The sequence below is a fragment of the Taudactylus pleione genome, unplaced genomic scaffold (assembly GCF_031769625.1).
Source record: "Taudactylus pleione unplaced genomic scaffold, aTauple2 ptg000707l, whole genome shotgun sequence".
Lineage (NCBI taxonomy): Eukaryota > Metazoa > Chordata > Amphibia > Anura > Myobatrachidae > Taudactylus > Taudactylus pleione.
This window is the reverse complement of record NW_028285109.1, coordinates 241,759-265,188: the sequence shown is the minus strand read 5'-3', so window position 1 is coordinate 265,188 and position 23,430 is coordinate 241,759. Positions and strand designations below refer to the sequence as shown.

Genomic DNA, 23,430 nt, shown 5'->3' with positions numbered 1-23,430 from the left:
AGCCATACGGATCCAGGCTGCCAAAGTTTGCTTTGAGGCAGGCCAACCCTTTTTACGGAAGCCATAGAGGACAAACAAAGCGTCCGACTTCCTAAACGAAGACGTGCGGTCAACATAAGTCCTTAAGGCCCGCACAACATCCAAAGAGGCCTCACCCACGGAAAGACCCGGTGAGTTAAAGGCCGGAACAACGATTTCCTCGTTAACATGAAACTGGGAAACAACTTTGGGAAGAAACTCGGGCCGAGTGCGGAGCACTGCCCTGTTCCCATGAAAAACCAAGAAAGGGGGTCTACAAGAAAGAGCCCCTAACTCAGAAACACGTCTGGCCGAAGCAATAGCCAGAAGGAAAACAGACTTAGCTGTTAACCATTTAAGATCCACTGAGCCCAGTGGTTCAAACGGCGGTCCTTGGAGAGCCCTCAGGACCACAGCCAAATCCCAAGGCGCCACAGGTGGAACAAAGGGCGGCTGAATGCGGAGAACACCTTGCATAAAGGTGCGCACATCCGGGATTGTAGCAATCCTACGGTGAAACCAGACAGACAGGGCCGAAACCTGTACCTTCAAAGAAGCAAGGCGAAGCCCATGATCTAATCCCGCTTGCAGGAAGGCGAGAATCCGAGACAGACGAAACTCCCGCGGTGCATAACCTCTCGGTCGACACCACTGGAAGAACGTATGCCACACGCAATGGTATATCCTCGCGGAAGACGGTTTCCGAGCTCGCAACATGGTACGCACCACAGAGCTGGAAAACCCCCGGGACCTCAGCATGGCCGTCTCAACAGCCACGCCGTCAAAGACAGCAGAGTCAGGTCCGGGTGAAGACAAGGACCCTGAGACAGAAGGTCCGGTCGTAGCGGCAACCGCAGAGGACTGTCCACGGACAGACCCTGAAGGTCTGAGAACCAGTGCCGTCTGGGCCACGCGGGAGCTATCAACAGGAGCGTCCCTCCTTCCTGTTTGAATTTCCGGAAGAAGGGAGACCGGAAGGGAACAGGTATGCGAACCGGAACGTCCACCGGACGGACAGAGCATCCACCAGAGACGCCCCTTCGTCTCTTGTGCGAGACCCGTACACCGGCAACTTGTTGTTGTGCCGGGACGCCATGAGGTCGATCTCTGGAAGACCCCATCTGTCCACCAGCAGTTGAAAAACGTCCGGGTGCAGGGACCATTCCCCCGGATGAACGTCCTGGCGACTTAGAAAGTCCGCCTCCCAATTTAGCACTCCCGGGATGAAGACCGCTGATATGGCCGGAAGATTGCGCTCCGCCCATACCAGGATCCGAGAGACCTCCACGAGAGCCGCCCGACTTCGGGTTCCTCCTTGCCTGTTTATGTAGGCCACGGTGGTAGCGTTGTCCGACTGGACCTGTACCGGACGACCCTGGAGAACCCGATGTGCCTGCTGGAGAGCATTGAAGACCGCACGGAGTTCCAAGATATTGATTGGAAGCTCCGCTTCTGTCGGCGTCCACCTGCCCTGGAACAAGTGTGGACCCGAAACTGCTCCCCAGCCCCGAAGACTGGCGTCCGTTGTCAACAGGACCCAATTTGGAACCCAGAACGGACGTCCCCCGCTGAGATGGGTCGTCTGTAACCACCAAGCAAGAGACAGGCGAACCTCCGGGGTGAGCACAATCGTCTGGGACTTCAGAGACTGAGGCAGCCCGTTCCACTTGGACAGAATCAGGTGCTGCAGAGGTCTGGAGTGAAACTGGGCATATTCCACCATGTCGAACACCGACACCATGGAGCCCAGTAACCTCATCGCCGAGTGTAGAGACACCCGGCGGCTGAGCAGACAACTGCGCACCCTCGACTGTAAAGCAGAGATCTTTTCCTCCGTCACGAAGATCCTCTGCTGTTCCGAGTCCAATAAGGCTCCGAGGTGCAGAATCCTCCGAGACGGGATTAGAGTGGACTTCTGCCAGTTGATTATCCAGCCGTGCCGTTGCAGTAGCGCAATGGTCAGGTCCAAGTGGCGTAGAAGGAGCTCTGGAAATCCTGCCACTAATAAAAGGTCGTCCAAGTATGGCAACATGCGGACTCCCTGCAGCCGCAGAGAAGCCGCCATGACCGCCATCACCTTGGTGAAAACACGTGGTGCTGTCGCCAGGCCAAAAGGTAACGCCCGAAACTGGAAGTGGTCTCTGCGGATTGCAAACCTGAGGAACTGTTGATGGCGCAAAAGAATAGGGACATGCAGGTAAGCGTCCTGTATGTCCAATGACACCATGTAGTCCCCAGGTTCCAGTGCCAGAATGATGGACCGTAGGGTCTCCATCCGAAACTTCGGAACCCGCAAAGACCTGTTGAGAGCTTTGAGGTTGAGAATCGGACGATATGACCCATTGGTTTCGGTACCAAAAAAAGATTTGAATAGAAACCCTGGCCCCTCTGGAGAATGGAAACAGGCACTATAACTCCAGCCTGGAGCATAGTGTGCAATACCTTCCGCAGCTCCGTAGCCTTGTTCCGGTCTGATGGTAGACCCGTGGTGAAGAATCGAGCCGGGGGTCTGTACCGGAAGGAGAGGGCGAACTGTGGGAGACCACCTCAAGAACCCAAGTGTTTGTCGTAGTGACCGACCAACACTGGGCGAACTGCAGCAGCGGCCTCCCACTTTGGGATCCCCCAAAGGGAGGCCCGGACCGTCAGGCCGCAGGCTTGTCATCTGCTTGGGGGCCGGACGTCTGGTACTCCATGCCTGCTTCCCGGGCTTGGCCGATTTCTTAGGGCCAGCCTGTCGAGGAACGACTGTGGTTTGGGCCTGCCCTGGGCCCTAGATGACCGAAAGGACGATGGTCCAGAACCAGAAGGAGCAGCGGCCGACGGGAGACAAGCCGATTTGGCTGCCGCCAGCGTGGCCACAATCTTATCCAGATCCGGACCGAAGAGAACTTCTCCGGTAAATGGCAACGCCTCCAGACCCTTTTGAAATCTGCGTCCGCCTTCCAGGATCGCAGCCACAAGGTGCGATGAGCAGCCACCGCTGCTGAAGAAATTCTAGACACCAGAGTACTAATGTCTAAGGCCGCCTCGTTGATATAAGTGGCCGAAACACGGAGATTACCATCAACTCCGCCTGTTCGGCCGGACAGTCGGAATCAAAAGATGCCTCTAATGAATCCGCCCAGCGCTCCATCGCTCTGGCAACCCAGCAAATGGCCATAGCCGGCCGTGCTGCCCCCCCGCCAGGGAATAAGCGGACTTCAGGCAGATCACCTTGCGGTCCGTAGCATCCTTAAGGGAGGACATGGATGGCATCAGCAATGTGGCACTACGGACAAGACGGGTCAAGTGAGAATCCACCTGTGGAGGGGATTCCCACTTTGCAAAATAATTATCCGCGAACGGATAAGCCACCGCCAGGCGCCTCTGCGGCTGGTATCTTTTGCCAGGCTGTTTCCACGCCTCCTCTAAATGGTCCACTAACTGACCGAAAGAGGAAAGACTGTGGCATCGCCCTTCACATCCTTGAAAAAGGCATACTTAGATTTAGCCGCTGGGGGAACTTCGTCCTCAATCACCAAGGCTGTGCGGACCGCCCGAATAAGTCCAGGAATATATACTTTGGACTTAGCATCAGCGTCCTTAGTATGGAGAGGTTCCTGATCATAAGGATCCAGAATCTCCCCATCATCCGACGTCCCCTCGTCATCCTCATAAGGAGCCGACAGAGACGCCACCGGCCGTTTATGTGGCCGCATCACAGACTCCCCTTGTAACACATCCGACAAGTGCTGTACAGAACTTGTCAGGGAGTTAACCCACGCTAGCTCCTGAGAAACCGGGAGCGGGGAAATAGGAGACTGTGGGTACCACCAATTGTCGTGGGAAACCCTGCATGGGTGACGACACCACAGACTGCTGGGACAAACCATCGGTGTAAACGCGGGCTGCGGAGCTAACTGGCCCACTAAGGCTGTAAGCGCCTGAGCGAAACAAGCCCAGGGCGGCTCCTGTACCGGTGCTGTAACCGCAAGAGGCCGCGCCATGGACAAACACTGCCGGCAGAGGCCCTCCGCGCTACCCTCCCCCTCCGCTAACGGTACTTTACGCGTAGTACACTGTAGCCGGAGGGGAAAATCACTTTCAGACATGATGGCACCACGTATGTGACCCCTCTCACCAATTATATATTAAATAGGCGAGAGACCACCCTGCAGCACCGCACCGCAAGGGCTTAGCAGAAAGAACAGGGACAGTAATAAAGCTGACAGTTAGAAGAAAAGTTACAGGCAGCAGCGCTAGCACAGTCACATACAATGCAAAGAAATATAAATTCCTGCACTAACAGCGCTGATCACTCAACTACACAGACACAGGGCCTGGTAGGACACAGCGCAGCATACACAGACCTGACCCAAATCGGAGGAGAGGTATGCAGGGGGACCCAGACCACGATGCTTCCGTCCAGGCTTCCAGCAGCATTCACCATGCGTTTCAGAGAAGATGGCCGCCGAGGAGCAGAGAGGAGGCTGGCCTGGGGGAGGAGCGCTGCCACAGGACCAGTCGGCAGCGTGCAGAGAGGGCTGTGTGCAGCGGTGGAGGCGCCAGCTGTGAGACAGGGAAGGCGCGCTCCCCTGGCATGCATTTAACCCCTGGGACACCGCAGCGCTACCGCTCTGCTGCGGTCCGCTGTCCCAGGGGGTAGTGGAAGCGCAGGTTGGTCGCCTGGCTCCACGCTGCAGCCAGTCCCCAGGGAGCCCCCTGCCTGGGGACTTAGGACCATGTGACCAGCGGGGACCCACCGCGGGACCCCGCTGCTTACCTTTGTCCCCCTTGAATCTGGCCATGGTCCGGAACATCTGGGGTCACCGCTAGCTGTGACCCCAGATGCTCACCAGCATCCCCGGATCGGTACCGGCGGGGGTGTAGGGAAGACAGCATGGACGTCAGGACTGACTGTCCATGCTGTACATCCAGATGTGCAGCCACAGCTGCATTGAAGAAAGCTTCAGGGGCTATTCTAGCCCCCACTCCGACAGGTGCACCCGACTCCGGCCGGGCACCAAACTAAACTGAGGTGGCTTGGCTCGGGGGCGGGGTATAGGAGGGGGACCTAGTGCATCCTGGGAGGCTGAAAAGCTTAACTCTATGGTGCCCGATGACTGACGTCACACCTATACCCCAAGGTATCCTGTGGATACCCTATGGACCCTGAAGTAGAAATATTATATATGTGTATAAATAAGAGATGGAATAGTGTATAATATCTATTAGGGAGGGATTGGGAAAGTTATATATTAGGCCCCAAGATTGCCGCCCCGGGAACTGGTACAATTTAGTTCAATAAATAGTTCACAGTAACCGGTTTATCTGTCTAGTGAAGTTAGATAAGGTGATAAATACAAAACACAGTTAATTTCCTGGCTGCTGAATAACAAAGAGTATATAGGAGTAAGAGGTCACATTTAGAAGTAAAATGTACATTGTGCTTGTGGTGGACAAACGTCATAAAGCTCAGCAGCTTTGGAAGGGCGGCCATTGATAGTGCAGGGATCGGAGTTTCATTTTCTGCCGACCTAACAAGCTGGTAGAATGGGGTCTCTGGCACTGCCTCCCACTCCCCGCAGTGGCTGAGCCGGAGGCCGGGGGACAGTACAGGAATCAGAATATGCGCCGAGCTGTGTGGTCTCCCCGCACCACGTCTGGGTTGTGCTGCGCAGCGACCTCTGCTGGCGGCCGGGCAGAGCGGGTGGAGTCTGGGTCTGAGCCCGTGACACGGTCCGTGTGACTCCGGGGAACAGCCGGAGCTGTGAGGCCCAGACCGGCTCCGCACGGACACGGTAAGAAGATCGGTAGTCATCTCATTCCCAGGGCCATGACCCGGCCGTAGCTTTGTGTGTGGTTTCGGCTCGCTCCCGGGAGCCTCACTCGGGCAGGCCGCAAACTCTAGACTGTGGTCCGGGCCTAATCCGGGACCGAAGCGAACTGGTGGCAGCAGCCTGACCAGTCACAGGGACGGCTGGGGATCGGGTTATGTTACCAGGCTGTAATACATGACGTATGGCATATGGTGTGTTATACCCCCATCCCTGTATGATACCCCTAACCAGGTGTTATACCCCCTTCCTGTGTTGTAGCCTGTATTATACCCCTTCTCTGTTTTATACCCCTCCCTTGTGTTTTTATCGTGTTATACCCCCTCCCTGTGTTTTATCTAGGTTATACCCCCTTCCTTGTGTTTTATGCTGTTATACCCCTCTCCCCTGTGTTTTATGCTGTTATACCCCCCTCCCCTGTGTTTTATGCTGTTATACCCCCTCCCCTGAGTTTATGCTGTTATACCCCCCTCGCCTGTGTTTTATCCTGTTATACCCCCCTCGCCTGTGTTTTATTCTGTTATACCCCCTTCCCCTGTGTTTTATTCTGTTATACCCCCCTCCCCTGTGTTTTATTCTGTTATACCCCCCTCCCCTGTGTTTTATGCTGCTATACCCCCCTCCCCTGTGTTTTATGCTGCTATACCCCCCTCCCCTGTGTTTTATGCTGTTATACCCCCCCTCCCCTGTGTTTTATGCTGTTATACCCCCCCTCCCCTGTGTTTTATGCTGTTATACCCCCCCCCTGTGTTTTATGCTGTTATACCCCCCCCTCCCCTGTGTTTTATGCTGTTATACCCCCCCCCTCCCCTGTGTTTTATGCTGTTATACCCCCCCTCCCCTGTGTTTTATGCTGCTATACCCCCCCCTCCCCTGTTTTATGCTGCTATACCCCCCCTCCCCTGTGTTTTATGCTGCTATACCCCCCCCTCCCCTGTGTTTTATGCTGCTATACCCCCCCCTCCCCTGTGTTTTATGCTGCTATACCCCCCCCTCCCCTGTGTTTTATGCTGCTATACCCCCCCCTCCCCTGTGTTTTATGCTGCTATACCCCCCCTCCCCTGTGTTTTATGCTGCTATACCCCCCCCTCCCCTGTGTTTTATGCTGCTATACCCCCCCCTCCCCTGTGTTTTATGCTGCTATACCCCCCCCTCCCCTGTGTTTTATGCTGCTATACCCCCCCCTCCCCTGTGTTATACCCCCCTGCCCTGTGTTTTATGCTGTTATACCCCCCTGCCCTGTGTTTTATGCTGTGTTATACCCCCCTGCCCTGTGTTTTATGCTGTGTTATACCCCCCTCCCCTGTGTTTTATCCTAGGTTATACCCCCCTCCCCTGTGTTTTATGCTGTTATACCGCCCTCCCCTGTGTCTTATGCTGTGTTATACACCCCCCTCCCCTGTGTCTTATGCTGTGTTATACACCCCCCTCCCCTGTGTCTTATGCTGTGTTATACACCCCCCTCCCCTGTGTCTTATGCTGTTATACCCCACTCCCCTGTGTTTTATGCTGTGTTATACACCCCACTCCCCTGTGTTTTATGCTGTGTTATACACCCCACTCCCCTGTGTTTTATGCTGTGTTATACACCCCACTCCCCTGTGTTTTATGCTGTGTTATACACCCCCCTCCCCTGTGTTTTATGCTGTGTTATACACCCCCCTCCCCTGTGTTTTATGCTGTGTTATACACCCCCCTCCCCTGTGTTTTATGCTGTGTTATACACCCCCCTCCTCTGTGTTTTATGCTGTTATACACCCCCCTCCCCTGTGTTTTATGCTGTGTTATAAATCCATGGCCGGCATGTTACTCTTTGCTACACAGAAAGTACACAGCATAAACTGTATCCTTCCCCCAGTGATCCCCCCTATGTACTGTGGTCCCCCCGCCCCCATATGCCAGTAGTACCAGCACTGCTGCCTATTGCCTATGGGAGGGTCATCATCCAGGGTGCCATATGGGCCTTCCCATGATGTCTCCTATTCCTTTATGGTTTACACTAAACACATGATTACAGTTCATTGTCTTCTCTTTCCTGTGTAATATAGCTGCTCCTCTTGTCCCTGTTTATTACACCTTATAGTACACTACTAGTACATTGATTATCAGTGTTAGGTAAAACTGTGGCAAAGCATGCTGGGATGTGTAGTTCCACAGCAGCTGGAGTGTCGGATGTTGCCTACCTCTGGAATAGATAGATGAGTGGTAGGCAATGGGGTTAGTTTCCAATAAATTTGCACAAACTCATGCTGAAATATGGCTAATAATTGAATACTTGTAGTAAAATATCCGTATAATGCCTTGGTTACAAGCAGCCATTTTCCTGATACTTTGATCCGGATTACCAGACCTTAAAATGCCTCATCAGGAACTGCAAACACAAGCAACACATTCCAGACTCCTAGTCCCAGTAACATGGTTAGCACACACAGACTGGGAAAACACTTGCTTTTAAGTTTGCCTTGACTCATAGTGACTTGTAGATTAAAGTTTAGTAGCACTGCCCTAAACGTATATTGTCGCTGACACATGCCGAGACAAGTAATAATATGGTAAACGTCATACTTGCTAGGCAACTGGACATCATCAAACTGCATTCCAATATATAGCAATACAGGTTAGGTCTCCCATATCCAAATATTCCCAAATACGGATTATTCTGAAATACAGAATTTTTTTTAGCATGACTGAGATAGTGAAACCTTTCTGATGGTTCAGTATACACAAACTTTGTTTAAGGCACAAAATTATTAAAAATATTGTATAAAATTACCTTCAGGCTCTGTGTATAAGGTGTATATGAAACATAAATGAATTTCATGTATGTACAAACATTCTTTGAGCCACAAAATTATTGAAAATACTGTATAAAATGACCTGCAGGCTGTGTGTGTAAGTTGTGTATATAAAACATAAATGCATTCTGTGTTTACATTTGCGTCCCATTCCCAAGATATCTCATTATGGTATGCAATTATTCCAATATACGGAATATTCCGATATCCAAAATACCCCTGGTCCCAAGCCTTTTGGATATGGGAGACGCACCCTGTATATATAATTTAGTGGATGATAAGAAACTTGATTTGCTGATTATTTGTTCTTACATTTTAAAGTATTATAGTGTCTTTGAAGCTGTGCGGGTCTCTTAGTAAGCTTTTATTCGATGGTTGTATGTTTTGATATTTTACCATGTACGAAATTACCTTATGTATAGCATGTTTGTTATAAAATAGTTGGCATATGGAAAATCTGTTGCAGGACTCAACCCTAGTATATTATAGAAAAATGATGTCAAAATGGTCATCTTCTTTTGGAGGAAGTTATAACTTTAGGAAAGATTTTTGAACCCCTAAGATGATGACTTTGAGTTGACCTATAATAGCTGGAAATTGGGTAGTGGGATCCCCCTGTGTAGGCTTAGCTGTAGGCTACCTTACGTGACAAATAATGGAAAATTCTCTAGATGAGGGTATAGTTTGGGCTCTTGACTAATGACAAATCTATATATCAAATGTAAGGGATTAGTAGTGTTTTATTTAGTTAACTTTTCTCCTTACTGTTCTTGTTTTTATTGGTTTGTATGAATGTATCCTTATACATCTTTGCTGCAGTCTGGTTTTTTTTTTTTTTTTTTTGCATCTTTTTTTGCTGAAAATACGTCTGTCGCAGTGCGATGCCACTAGGACTGTGCTAATTAAATTGCTATGCGGCACTTGTATATCTGTGTGCGACTGAGTCTCTGAAGCTTATACGAAGTGCTACAATGTAGGGCCGCAGCTTTTTTCATTCAACGTTCCGTTGTGCTTCATATAGAGACTCGGGTGCACACAGATAAACAAGTATTGCATATCAAAAGAATCCGCACAGTCTGCTGGTGCATCCTAGTCACATCTTTGTAAAAAAAAGATGCCAGATGCTAGCAGAGTAGCACAGGACTTGAAGGTTCACTCACTCCAGGCAAGTTGCGCTGCGTGGCGTATTGAGGCTAGATGTATGAGGGCACGTGTAGGTAGAACTGGTGTTAAGCTGGTTACACACCTATATAATTGTTAGGCCATTCTTTTGATTTCGACCCGTTCTTTCGATATTGCAAGAGTATTTTCGAATCAAAGGATTGCGTCTTATGTACTCATACGGATCAACCGGGCCATATCGGACCAAAAGTGCAGTGTGTAAGCACAAGTGACTGTTCTTGCGATTCCATACAAGCAGAAGCGCATCCTCTGTGGACGTGCATAATTAAACCATGTCAGGTGTCTCTGTGCACCTTCCTTCAGAGAGCGTGTACAGGGGTACAATCATTTTCTTTCAAATTGTGGCAATCGGAGATCAAAGGTCACAAATCTGATCGAATAGGTATGTATGCACGTATCGGCACTGTGGTCGACACTTCTGATCGGGAGTTAAGTTGATCGAAACATTGCATCGAAAGAGTGATCGCAAAGATGTGTGTGTACCCAGCTTTACACCTGCATTTTGGAAGCAATGTATCATGCTTCAGTAAAAAGTAGCCTATAACTACAGTGAATGCATATCACTGAAATCCCAGGAATCTGCTGCTTGCTAGGGTCTTAACTTTCTTCAAAGTGTCTATTGCTGAGTTTTCACCTAGCAGATACAGTAAACGGGAATCTGAAATCCAGGTCTATTGAAATGGATGTAGTTCCTTTAGCTTAGCCTGTCACATACAAGCTGTAAATAAATAGTGAAGTATCAAAACAACATTTTTGAGACAGAGTGACACAACCCCCTCCAAAAAACCCACTCCAAATATCTTCATATCCTATGCAGCTTGTATAAATGCTTGCTTGTTAGTTGGCTAGCAGGACTGGCTGCTGCTACTATTACATGGAATGCGTGTGTGCTGCTTTGGGCCTACCAGCCTGTACTTGATCTTTCTGTGTCTGCATAGTCATGGTGTATCCTGCTGTTTAGTAAACAGAGTGTGCAATATACCAGAATATTACCATAACTACCATCTTTTTAACCATTTATGGCAAGAGCAGTGTTTTCATTGAAACAAAACTTGTATGCTGCAGAGAGACAGAACTTGTTTGTTGCCCAGCAGAGTCATTACTGCAGGAGTGTAAATTACAACCTGTTGAACATTCCCTTGTATTATCCTTTACTTTGTAACTTGGACAATACAAAGCTGACTGGGATGCAGGTTTGTTGCTGGTCACTGGCTGTTTACTTTTTTTTTTTTTTGTGATTCTGTAGCAATGTTTTGTTTGTTTTCTTTAACAAGTAAATATGATTTGTAACTTGTATGATATGTGCATGAATTATTTATATATGACTTGTATTTGATTGTACAGATGTGTCCTCATACTCTGTTGTTAACACAATAGCTTTAATTTACAGGCTGGTACACTTGTTTCATAGCAACTAAATCTTTGGCTAATTTCTGTATACTATATAATAAGTGTTCTATGAGGAAGAACACGATAACAGAAGATTAAATATGTCCGCTGGTGGTAACAGCCAGCATTATTATTATAGTCCCTTCTACGCCATTTTTGTGTCTAATGTCACAGAAAACCGCTAAATTGATGGTTAATGTCACAGAACAGAACCATAAGTTCCATTTATAACTGTGAATCATCAGACTTAGTAGATAAATGTCTGTTTGTCCCAATTGTTTTTTTTTTTTTGTTTCTAAAACAATACATAAATATTCTAAATCTAATGAAATTGTCTATGCACCTGCAGTCTTTGCTGAGTGGGAGCTGCCATGATGACTTCTGCTCCGAGTTGTGACATTGTGCTGTACAAGCGAGAACAGATATTTTAAGAAAATGGAATTACTGTTTGAGGGGATTGGCACACTCTACCACCCTGGTCCACACCACTTTATGGGGTTTTGTTGGTTGTCCTTGACTAGAGAATGAGATTGTTGATGGAGATTATATCGGACCTTATAACCTGCCGTTAGTTAGCAGGAGGTAAAAGCATAGAGTGTATGTGTGCCATAGATATATTGCTTGCAAAGACAGTGGCTTAAGTGACTATTATGGCGGCTTTCATATCAGTCTGACATTGCAGGAGCATTAGGAGACAAAGGAACTACAGTAGTTCCAGGAGAGCTCATAGAAGAGTAGAGTCATCAGCCACAAGAGACTGTATGAATGAACGTACCAACGATAATCCCTATAAAGGTGTCAATATTATAGATGTCCAGAGGGTGGAAACCAAATCTACATAACGTAAACATTGTTCGTACAGCATTCAGGCTCTGAACATCTGAATGATCCATTGGAGGGCAATTGTATAGATAATAGAAACAATAAGCTCCCAAAATATGAATTATTATTATTGAAGGAAGGAGTCTAACTGCTTCTAAACCTGCATGTGGGTCAAGTGTAAAGAACTAATGTAATCGGTGTTTTAGCAACAGACGCTAGAAAAAGAACAAAACTAGTAAACCTGCAATCGGTCTTATTTATTCATCCGCAATACTTTACCAACAACTAACCGATACTAGCGTCTAAGTTGCGAGGCGACTAGGACGCATCAGCAGACTGTACTGATTAATTTGATATATGCGCCACTGTGTGCGAGTTAAGACGGGTACATACTGGAGCGAGGTCGTTCCGATTTGGTCACATCGGGTATATCGCTCAGTGTGTGTACAGTGTACCTCATTTGCACATTCTTGTGGTCACATACGATATTGTCCAGTTGACCTAGCTGCATGGCCAACCAGACGATATCGCATGCGGAATGGATGGAATGAATGATCGTTCCATCCTTCATTACATTGCTGTAATGTTGCTGTAATGTGTACCGTCAATCATGCGATGTCCAGGTTGTCCCGGACATAGGTGGTTAGCTCAAGTGTGTACCCAGCATGAGTCTCTGAATCTGTATATGAAGTGCTACAGTGTAGCGGCCGCAGCTTTTTTTTATTCCAAGCTCTGTTGTTGTTCATATACAGACTCAGGTGCACACAGATATACAGGTGTCACACATCACATTAATCAGCACAGTCTGCTGGTGCGTCCTAGTCGCATCACATTGCAATTTAGATGAATTTTCGCCAAAAAAAGAGATGCCCGACGCTAGCAGAGTAGCATGGTATCTGACCGCTCACTCATGCCAGGCAAATTGCGCTGCGTGGCGTATTGAGGCTAGATGTATGAGGACACATCTGTACATGTCATTTGCACCTTGTAATATTTAACATTGCATTTCTTATACATGTCTTTATCTATTTTAAAAGGGTGAGTGTCTGGTGCCGACATGCACAGAACATCTTAGTAGGGTGAGTCAGCCAATGAATGAACACAACCAGTGAATTAACATTTTCAGGTGTAATACAATAATCTTAAATTTTAGTGCATACAATCTTGGGTACACACGGTACGATGTAGGCAGCGATCTGTTCTTGTTAACTATTTCTGTTGAACTCTCCCGGGCTGCTCCAGTGCACGATATACACAAGATCTATCATGCACGATCTAAATCAGGGTTGCATAAAATTGGATTTTTAAAAAAAAATAAAAAATCAGAAACTGATTTATTTGATGTAAATAGGATTTTTATTATTTAAATAAACATTTAAAAATGTTTATTAAAAATGTTTTTATCCCAATTCCAAAAAACAGATTTAAATCAAATCCGTTTTGGATTTTTTTTTTTTTTTTTTTTTTTTTTTAAATCCAATTTTATGCAACCCTGGATCTAATGATTTGCATATTCATTAGATCGTGTGTGATAGCCAATAGTTGCATGTACGGATCAGGCAGATCCGTGTTGTATACATCTGTGTGTAAAAAAATAAATAGACAGAGATGCACGGACGGTCAGTGAGATCCATCCGTGAAGCTGTGTAAAAAAAGATAAATGAAAACCTGTGTAAAATGAAAATCACAACCAGCCCTGGGCTTTTTGAGTACTGGTTGTGAAATTACATGGGACAAACAACGTGGGGGTCCCCTGTATTATCCATAACCAGCGCCAAACTCTTTCTAGTGGGGGAGTAATGTCACAGGCAGGGAAATCTTTCACCGGGTCCCCCGGCCAAAGCATTACCCCTCACTGCCAGTCAGCCCAGGTCGGGGATCCCTGGGGAGTTGGGGACCCCCCAATAAAGCGGTTCCCCTCTCCAGGGCACCCTATACTTTTTACATTGGTTTAAATTTTTTTAACATGGAAGGATCTCACTGATACGTCCGTGCATCTGTGTCTATTTATTTTTGTACACACAGATGCATGCATCACAGATCTCCCTGATCCGTGTATGCATCTGTCTTCCATGACATCGTTCAGTGTGCATACACACGGAACATTGTAATGCAAATCGTTGAAAGACAGGTCGTGTCTGCATGTTGAAGAGATCACCGACCAACAACAGCGGGAGTGCGCATCAAGATCATTATCATGCATATACGCGGCAAATGATTTGTTATTCCAATCCGTCTAAAACGGCAATATCTTTTTAAAAAATCGTACCGTGTGTAGGCGCCATTAGATTAGATCTCTTGACTATGTGTTATTGATGTAAGTCATATTATTCATTTACTGGACTTGTCTATTCATTTGCTAGCATTGTGTGTTCATTCACTTGTAATTTCTACACCACTCCTTTTTTTGTTGTCGGAAAATTCTATCTATTCAATCTTTAAACCAAAAATGTATTTTAAAAGTATATAGTAATAATGATGGTACATGTCTCAAAAGTTTTTCTGTTTCTACATCACCCTTAAATATGAGAATTCCCTAAACTATTCATTCAGTGGACGATTCAGTTGTTAGCACCTTCGGCTGAAGTTGCCGGGTGCCCGACACAGCAATTCAGTCGTCGTTATGTACGGGCGTGTACAGCTGCGGGAGCATACAGGCACGCAAACGGGGGTTTGGACAGCCAAAGCAGGACTAGACTGGTTTAGCCGCTTTCCATGGCTAAACCCTGTGTGTTTGGGCGCGATATGCATGGGCGCCCAAACACAAATGAATATGGCACCTTGATCTCTCAACACTTTCGACGGGAGATAGGGGGCGATATAACAATTGAATAACCCCCTATAAGTCACATATGCCTCTGATAGGGTGCCTAGTGTCAAAGGGAAAAAAACACTGGTGACTGGGCTAACATAACTGAATAGAAATACAATATTACAAAATGATATACAATTTGTGCAATGCTTTTTTTACTTAAGAACTGCCCACAATTAGTTTCCTTATGTGTGTCAAAAAATGGAAGCAGTCTATTTCCTTGTAAAATTGTTTCACAGAATAAAAAAACTTGGGAATACAATGTAGCTCCTTGATCCAATTCTCATTCTAGGCTGTTTAACTTGGCGTAGTGACTGCTTGTTGGAATCCTTTTTATAGTTAGAAATATGATCTCTCCATTGAACTTTCCAAAATTGAAAATTGACCCAAACGCATAACAGGCACAGTATGTAGAAAAGTTCTTTCTTTAATAATCGCATGTGCTGTAATGTGTATCGTCTGCACTACAACCAGTGTAAATATATTAGTGTTCCCGCTAGGCTATTTTAGCGGGGTGCCACGCCCTGCCCAATTTTACAAGGGAAAAATGTGCCCTGCCCTTTTAGCGGCACCCCGATAAAACAGTCTGCCCTGAGCCTTCCCCACCCGCAGGCTGCAGTGTCCCGCGGGTGGGAAAAGTTGCGTTGACAGATCATCGCCCGGTGAATAGACTCCGTGCACATGCACACGGCATCTATTCCCCATAGGGGAGAGCTTGGGGGAAGCCCAGCACTTCCATAAGTGCTGGGCATGCCCCCAAGTGTGATTAAGATCGACCACGCGGCCTTTTCGGGCACTGTGTTGCAACAACTGCAACTATCGATTTTGACAGCTGTCGTTGCCGCACACAGCACTGTCCCTGACTGTCTGAATATGCAGCCAGAGACTGCTTACAAAAAATTGTTTTATTTTATTTTTTTAATAAAGCCACAGGTGCCATTGGGAAGTTTTGACCGGCACAAGCGCCAGTAAGATGCTGAAAGAGGGAGAGTGCGATATACTGGAGAGGTGAGTTAACACTCTCCCTCTTCGGCATAATGTTTTTTCATACATGCCGTTGTTAATCGGTCCTGCTTCGCCTCGATAATGGTTGAAGCAGGACCATACATTTACCGTGGACAATCCCTGACAGGCTGTCTGCGATTGGCCGCAGCACAGCGCATCGCCGGAGACCCGGCACAGCCGCCTTGCAGGGAAAAAAAAAAGCGCTGCCGCTGTCTTTCAAATAAGCACCGGTCGTGAGCCAATCAGCACTTGCTGCCGGTCCGCGAGATCCGATTGGCTCGCGGCAGGCTAAAGCTTTGAATGATGGCGGCGGTAATAGGCGTAACTACGGAGGGTGCAGGGGTTGCGGTTGCTATGAGGCCCGCCGGCCCAGCGATCGCACCCTCCATTTGCCAGGCGCCCGCTGAGAGTGTGTTACCAGCGGGCGCCCGGCTCCTTCTCTCCTCTCTCCCCCCGGCGCCATGACGTCACTCCCACAGTTCCCAGGAGCTGGCGTAGGGGACGGACGGCAGTAGGCACTGGAGCGGAGTTTAAGGTAAGTATTGTGTTTTTTTTTTTTGTGTGTGGGCGGGGGGGGGCTTACTACTGGGAGGCATATGGGGGCACTACAGGGGCCTTGCTACAGGGAGCATTACAGGGGCATCATGTGGAAGCATTACTGGGGGCATTACAGGGGCCTTACTACTTGGGGCATCATATGGGGGCATTATAGGGGCCTTACTATTTTGGGCATCATATGGGGGCATTACAGAGGGCTTACTATTGGGGGCGCTACAGGGGCCTTACTACTGGAGGCACTATTGGGGGCACTACAGGGGCCCTTACTACTGGGGGCACTTCAAGGGGCATTGCTACTGCGGCACTGCAGGGAGCATTACTACTTGGGGCACTACAGGGGCCCATACTACTGGGGGCATTACTTTTAGGGGCATTATTACCAGGGGGCATTACTACAGGGGGTAGTATTACTACTGGGGGCATTGCTTAAGGGGCACCATTACAGTGGGCATTGCTTAAGGGGCACCATTACAGTGGGCATTCCTTAAGAGGCACCATTACAGTGGGCATTTAGTGTAAGATGGGACCCATAAATTGTAAGGTAGGACCCAATTTTTTTTAAAGTGGAGGGTACCTGGGACCAACATATTTTGTCGCAGTCACTGCATTATAATAGTGTTCATTCTAGCACCCTGCAACTGTCACAACTCGTGCAGTTCGTCTTACCTGTGGGTATCGCTCTCTGCTCTGGTGCTTCTAGTACACTCTGGTCTGCAACTCAGCAGTTTGTTGCATTAGCTGAGTGTGCTAGAGGCACCATAGCAGAGAGCAACACCCCAGGTAGGAAAGAGGAACTGCACGGGTTGTGACGGTTGCAGGATGCTAGAATGAACATTAATATATATACAATATTATAGTGCTTACACATTCCACAGCGCTTTACAAAGAATATTTGGCCATTCACATCTGTCTATGCCCCAATGGAGCTTACAGTCTATGGCCCTGATTCAGAGCCGGACGCTCTGACCAGAGAGCTCGCTCTGAATCAGGGCCCACCTCCATTAAAATGGAGCGTCCTCCTGGATGCTCGTATAGCTGTGGGTCACCACCCACAGCATATACGAGCGTCCAACAAGATGGTCGCGATGGTCTTGACCATCGGACTTGCGAGTGAAACCCTGTGGTCGGGTTTCTCAACCGCAAGGCCAGGAGTGATTTTGGCTCTATCAGAGCCAAAATCACTCCCACTGACATCACTAGTGATGTCAGTGGGGCCGGCTTCAGACGGTAGGCGTTCCCATAGGAACGCCTCCGTCTGGCAGGCACTCCCCCGGCATGCCCACCAAAGGGGGCGTGCTGTCAATCAACATCGACAGCACGCCCCCTTTGGTGCGAGACCCGGAGCGATGGAAAGTCCTTCGCTCGCCGAGTCTCGCGCATGCGCACGACGGAGCTCCCTTCGTCGTGCGCATGCACAGTGGGGACCATCGACCCACTTGCGAGCCTACTGCCGCTCGCGAGTGGGTCTGAATGACCCCCAATGTTCCCTACCACATGTACATATACACACTAGTAATATTTTTTTTTGTTGGAAGCCAAGTAACGTACCTGGAGGAAATCTCGCAAGCACAGGGAAAATATGCAAACTCCACACAGGGCTGTGATGGAAATCAAATCCACAACCTCAGTGCTGTGAGGCAGTAATACTAACCATTATACCAACCTTGCTGCCCATTTTGATAAATATCATTTATGAAAAGTGATGGGAAGACACTTGGTGGACTGGGCATTCATTACTGGAAGTAGGCTCGGTGTACTTATGCTTCCATAAGCAATAGAGATTTAATTTTACTAATTAGCTGTTTACATGGAAGGGGTAATTTATGGGGCATTGCCTAGTTGAGGTGAGTAAACCATTGGGGGAAATTTTATAGTCTGTGAGATACAGGCATCTGCAAAATCCTGGCAAGTGTGCAATTTTTTTAAGTAGCAACAATTTAAAAGGCAAAACCAAAAATGCTCAGTTTTGTACAACTTCATTTCTATGTAGTGAAGCCTCAGCTTTCACTGGCGCGGATTACTGCAATTACTCGTGGCTACGACTAGGGAGAATGGGACTATGGACGATCTATTTTTAATTAAATATATCCCCCCATGTATAGTAAATACAAGGAAAATGAGTGTGATTCAGTGTTAGCCAGCTCCTAGCTTCATGTAATAAGAGAGCTTAATGTCAACCCCAGACCCCTTATATTCTTTCAAGTGGTTGTTGATATGACAGCCTTGCAGTCCTGAGAAAGCCAGTTGGACAGCACTGTTCTAATGCATTACTATATAATCATGAAAGAAACTGTTCTTATACAGACAAGGGTGATTTGTTTAGTCACTCTTGTCCCTCCATTGAATAAAAAAAAAAAAATGTCCCCTACACTGTAATGCTTGGAACATATAATTGTGGTTTCACATGTAGGTCACATGTAGGCATCCACTACCATTGCAGAGGATTTGCCTTCTTGGTGTATATGCCGTTATGTATATTGTGCCAACTAGCACATATGCCAAATTCATAAAACTTTTATAGTGCTTTTTTTCTTCTCATGTCCACAGAACTTTAGAGTTCTGAGATGTCCCAATCTAAGTTCTACAAAGGGTATTTAATATATTTTCCCTATACATGCTATAGGATACAATTATGTGCACTTCATAGAGTAAAACCGTGTATCCAGTTGCCGATTGAACGATAACGACAGCGTTATCGTTCAATCGCTCATTAATCGTGCACAAATTGGGTATGAAAATGTCAAACGACCAGCGATGTGCGCTCCCGCTGGTCGTTTTCAACATCAATCATCGCCTGAACATTCCGGTCAATCTGCCGATAATGACATATTGGGCATGTTCGGGGATGAGGGAGGGTGCCTACACTGAACGACATATTGTTCAGTGGAGGCACTGCAGGGGATGAGGGACAACTGTACGATTACAATGTTGTAATCGTACTGTTGTTCCAAGATCTGCAAGTGGATACGCACCTTAACACAACCTATCAAAGATGATGTAAAAATCCATATTATTGTGATTTCACGATTATTTGATTTCAGTAACAGCCACAGATCACTTGTAATACTTTAGAAACAACAGTGTTGTCTGTGAAGAGGATAATTGTGTTGCACAGAGGAGCTAGATGATGCATCCATGATACATGCATTATGCCATGTGAGAGAGGTTACAAGTTATTTCTGACGGGGGTGGCTCGTTCTCTGTTATGATTTAGGGAACAAAGGAGGTGGCAATGTGATTATTAATAGCACTTATTACAGCGATGGTAATGACATGTTTACTCGACGTCTTCCTAAACACTGTGTTGCTCTTGGGCGGAAACAAGTCTTAGGAGTGGAACAGCAAGGGCATCCATGTGACTACATGTAGCACAGTGACAAACCATAAGTCATAACCCTTTCATAGCACATTCTCACTGTGTGTTCTCCTTACTTGGCTTATAGGCAGTAATTTTGTACATGTGTGTGATTTCCAGGAAGGCGCTAACGGTGATACTAAACATTTACTCACTTTATAAAGCAGGATTGGGCTTGGTGTAAGTCACCATTTGTAGCTACAATTTTACAATGTGCTCCAGGATACAGTGGTGGTCTTGCCTGACATCGCACCTGGTGCGGGCAGGGACAGGCACCATGCACCGCGCGCCATAAAATTGGGGGGCGTAGCCCCGTTTCTTTGTTAAACCGGGGGTGCTGGAGGTGCATGCTGCCCCAGGGGACCGGCCTGTTTGAGTGCTGGCTCCCTCGCTGTGCTAGGAGCCGAGTGCTGCACGTAATGCAGCACCCGGCTCCTGTCGCTGAGGGGGAGCCAGCACTTTGGTGTCACCCCTCAGCTGGTGACACCCGGTGCGGCCCGCACACCCCTTGTGGCGCCAGTGCCCGGATATAATGTTTGCTCCTTCTATCTGGTGTACTTGGGACTTTTTCCCTAAGGAAATTATAGAAGGTATAAAAATACAATATTCCCACAGTATTCCTCTACTCAGTATAACAAAACTTAGCAGTGCTCGTCACAGACACTAAGAAAATAGTTGCAGCAGCATTTAGTACATTGGGTAGATGGTATTTACATTTTATTCAGCCAGTGATCAAACACAGACATTGTTTTGGGCTCTATCCACCTTTTATTAAGCCACCAGAACATTAGTCCATAGTTGCCAGCCTTTCAAATATTTTCTAGAAACTTAGCTGCTAAGTGCATCCATGCAGGAAGTTGTGATAATATCTGGTAGACATTGTTTACTGAATTTGTTACATTTCTGTTTGCACTGTAAATGTTCTTATTTTTTTCCCCCCAAAATGCCAGAGAATAAGTAAAAAAAAAAATATGGTAAAAATACAACCTAACTTACAAATAAGTGGAATTCTCTTATCCAGTTGATCAGTAAATGCCCCAGTCCATCCCGGGTGCGACCCGCCTGAGACCCCTTTCAGACTGGCAGATCGATCCGGGTCAATCACACCGCACTACGAGCCGGGTTGAACTCGTGTTCAACCCTGCTTGTTACCTAGGTTGAAATGCTGGGTCGCACGACTTTGGATATTTCAACCTGGCCCTTTGATACTGTGCAGTAACCTGGGTTGCTGCGCGTTCATGTGCAATAACCCGGGTTACTTGATGGCAGTGTGAAAGGGGTATTCTACGTTTCCTGGGACACAGCCTTGGAACTTGGGCCCTCATTCAGAGCCGTACGCTCTGAGCAGAGCGCACGCTCTGAATGAGGGCCGGCCTCCATGAAAATGGAGCGTCCTTCTGGACGCTCGTATAGCTGTGGGTCACCACCCACAGGCTATACGAGCGTGCATTTTGATGGCCGCGATGGTCGAGACCATCGCGACCATCGAAATTGCGAGCCGGAGCCTGCGGTTGAGGTTTTCAACCGCAAGCTCCGGAGTGATTTTGGCTCTATCAGAGCCAAAATCACTCCCACTGACATCACTAGTGATGTCAGTGGGCCGGCTTTTGACGGGAGGCGTTCCCGTGGGAACGCCCCCGTCAGGGAGGCACGCCCCCGGCACGCCTACCAAAGGGGGCGTGCTGTCAATCAACATTGACAGCACGCCCCCTTTGATCGGACACAACGAGCGAAGGACTTTCCTTCGCTCGTCGCGTCTGGCGCATGCGCACGACGGAGCTCCCTCCGTCGTGCGCATGCTCAGTCCAGAACATCGACCCACTTGCGAGCGGACAGCCGCTCGCGAGTGGGTCTGAATCAGGCCCTTGGAGCTTACATTAATGGGGGGCATCCACTAGACGATTTTATCCCTGTCCAACCTCTTAACGATTTTCCCTTGAAGTTTCCCTTGAAATATGATCTTCCACTCTGAACAATTTGCAAAAGATTTGCAAACGATTTGCAAAAGATCTAACAATAAACTATGTTGTTTTAATCTGTGATTGAGAGCTTTCAGCTATAGTGGGCAGATAGTGGTTCATCGTTTGATCGTTCAGCGTGAACGATGTGTAAAAGATTTGTAAGCAATCAAGTGAAATTGACCTGCATGTTCAGTCGATGGAGGAGACGATCAAACGACCAGCGGGAGCGCGCATCGTACATCGTTAGAAACAATTACTGCACAATTTGCAAACGATGTTTGAACGATTTTATCATTATCGTTCAATCGTTCAACTTTATTGTCTAGTGGATACCCCCCTTAAGTAAATATTGGTCATTGTTGTTTCCAACCAAACTGGATTTGATTATACATACCAGAAATGCTGATCAGCCAGTGGCACACCACCTTATACTGCAACAAAATAGGAAAAAAAAAAAACACCTTGTGGCCAATTTAATGAAAGGACTATGGGCCGGATTCAGACCCGCTAGCTAGATGCGGCAGCTCGCTCCCTGAGTATGGAAATTCATCTAAGTGACGTCAAGGCAGCCGCTTGCCCGGCATAAGCATGCCCACTATGTCTTGGCGAGCGATCACTTTGTGTTTACAGACACCCACCAGCCTGTCATCAGCCACCCACTAGCGTACGTCATCTGCAGGAAGTATATACAGCCACCACTCCCCCGTTACTACTGCCCTGCCCCTGTTACCACCCACAAACGGCCTCTCCTGTCACTCATTCCACTGGGCTGTCTTTGCAGGGCGAGCCAGCGAGCACATTCTGATCGCTCGTACTAGTTTGCGTACGCACACTGCGAACTACACGCATACGCATGTTAGCGAACATAGGGCCTGATTCAGAGCCAGTCGCTATTTGCGCTCGCTCATCCAGAAAATAGGGGTGGCTATTCAAATGAACCGTTCGCTGTTTGCGGTCTGTTCACGCCTCTAGGTCTGAACGAGCGAACAAAACTTGCGGTCGTTTTTTGGGAAACTACGCCCCCTGGCCGCTCGCATCCTACGTCATGTCCGCTATTTATTAGATTAATCGAGTACATCGAACAGGGTATGAGCTGCTCGCTATTCTTGGGGTTGGTTTTTGCTACCACAATTTTGCGAGCAGTTCTGGCTAAAAAAAAGACCCAGTGACGTGGTCAATGACGCTGCTGTTTTAAATATGCACACCCATAAAACGCCCGTTTTGACCTTTAAGCACGCCTGCGATCGGATCTCCACTCCCCGTTTTCAAGCACCTTCCCCTGTTACCACCCACATAAGCCTCATCCTGTCACTCAAAATAGCAGGCATTCGCTATTTTGGGAGCACATGAATTTCGGCCGCACTGACTGGTTCGCGCATGCGTATAACGATCCGTACGCATGCGCAGTTGGGCAAACCTCGCTCGGAGCGAACGAGCTGCCGCTTACGAGTGGCTCTGAATCAGGTCCATAGTCTGCAACCAGCGCCCGCTTGCTAGTGAGCAGTTCTGAATCAGGCCTTGTGTTTGGCGATGCTATGATTGCAAACACTGTGCAAGTCAAACATGCATCTATCTCTGATCTATACGTGCACAGTTATGGGAGTACTGCCGTCTTGTATTCTTATCCAGCAACAACCTCCAGGGCATGCTCATACCTACATTACATTAGTAAGGGCGCTGAAAACCCATCTGTTCATAAAAGCATATCGGTCCA

General features: G+C 47.6%; 1 protein-coding gene across 7 annotated transcripts in view; it reads left to right on the top strand.

Moving 5' to 3' along the window:
- The first annotated feature begins 5,548 nt into the window (after positions 1-5,548).
- The window catches only part of HECTD1 (HECT domain E3 ubiquitin protein ligase 1), a 101,729-nt gene continuing 83,847 nt past the window's right edge, over positions 5,549-23,430 (top strand). For 3 of the 7 annotated variants that reach the window (XM_088456548.1, XM_088456549.1, XM_088456546.1), the window contains exon 1: positions 5,549-5,801. The gene's annotated coding sequence lies outside the window, so the exon portion shown is untranslated. The remainder of the gene's footprint in view (positions 5,802-23,430) is intronic. The other 4 variants (XM_088456552.1, XM_088456551.1, XM_088456547.1 and 1 more) reach the window with 2 other exon arrangements.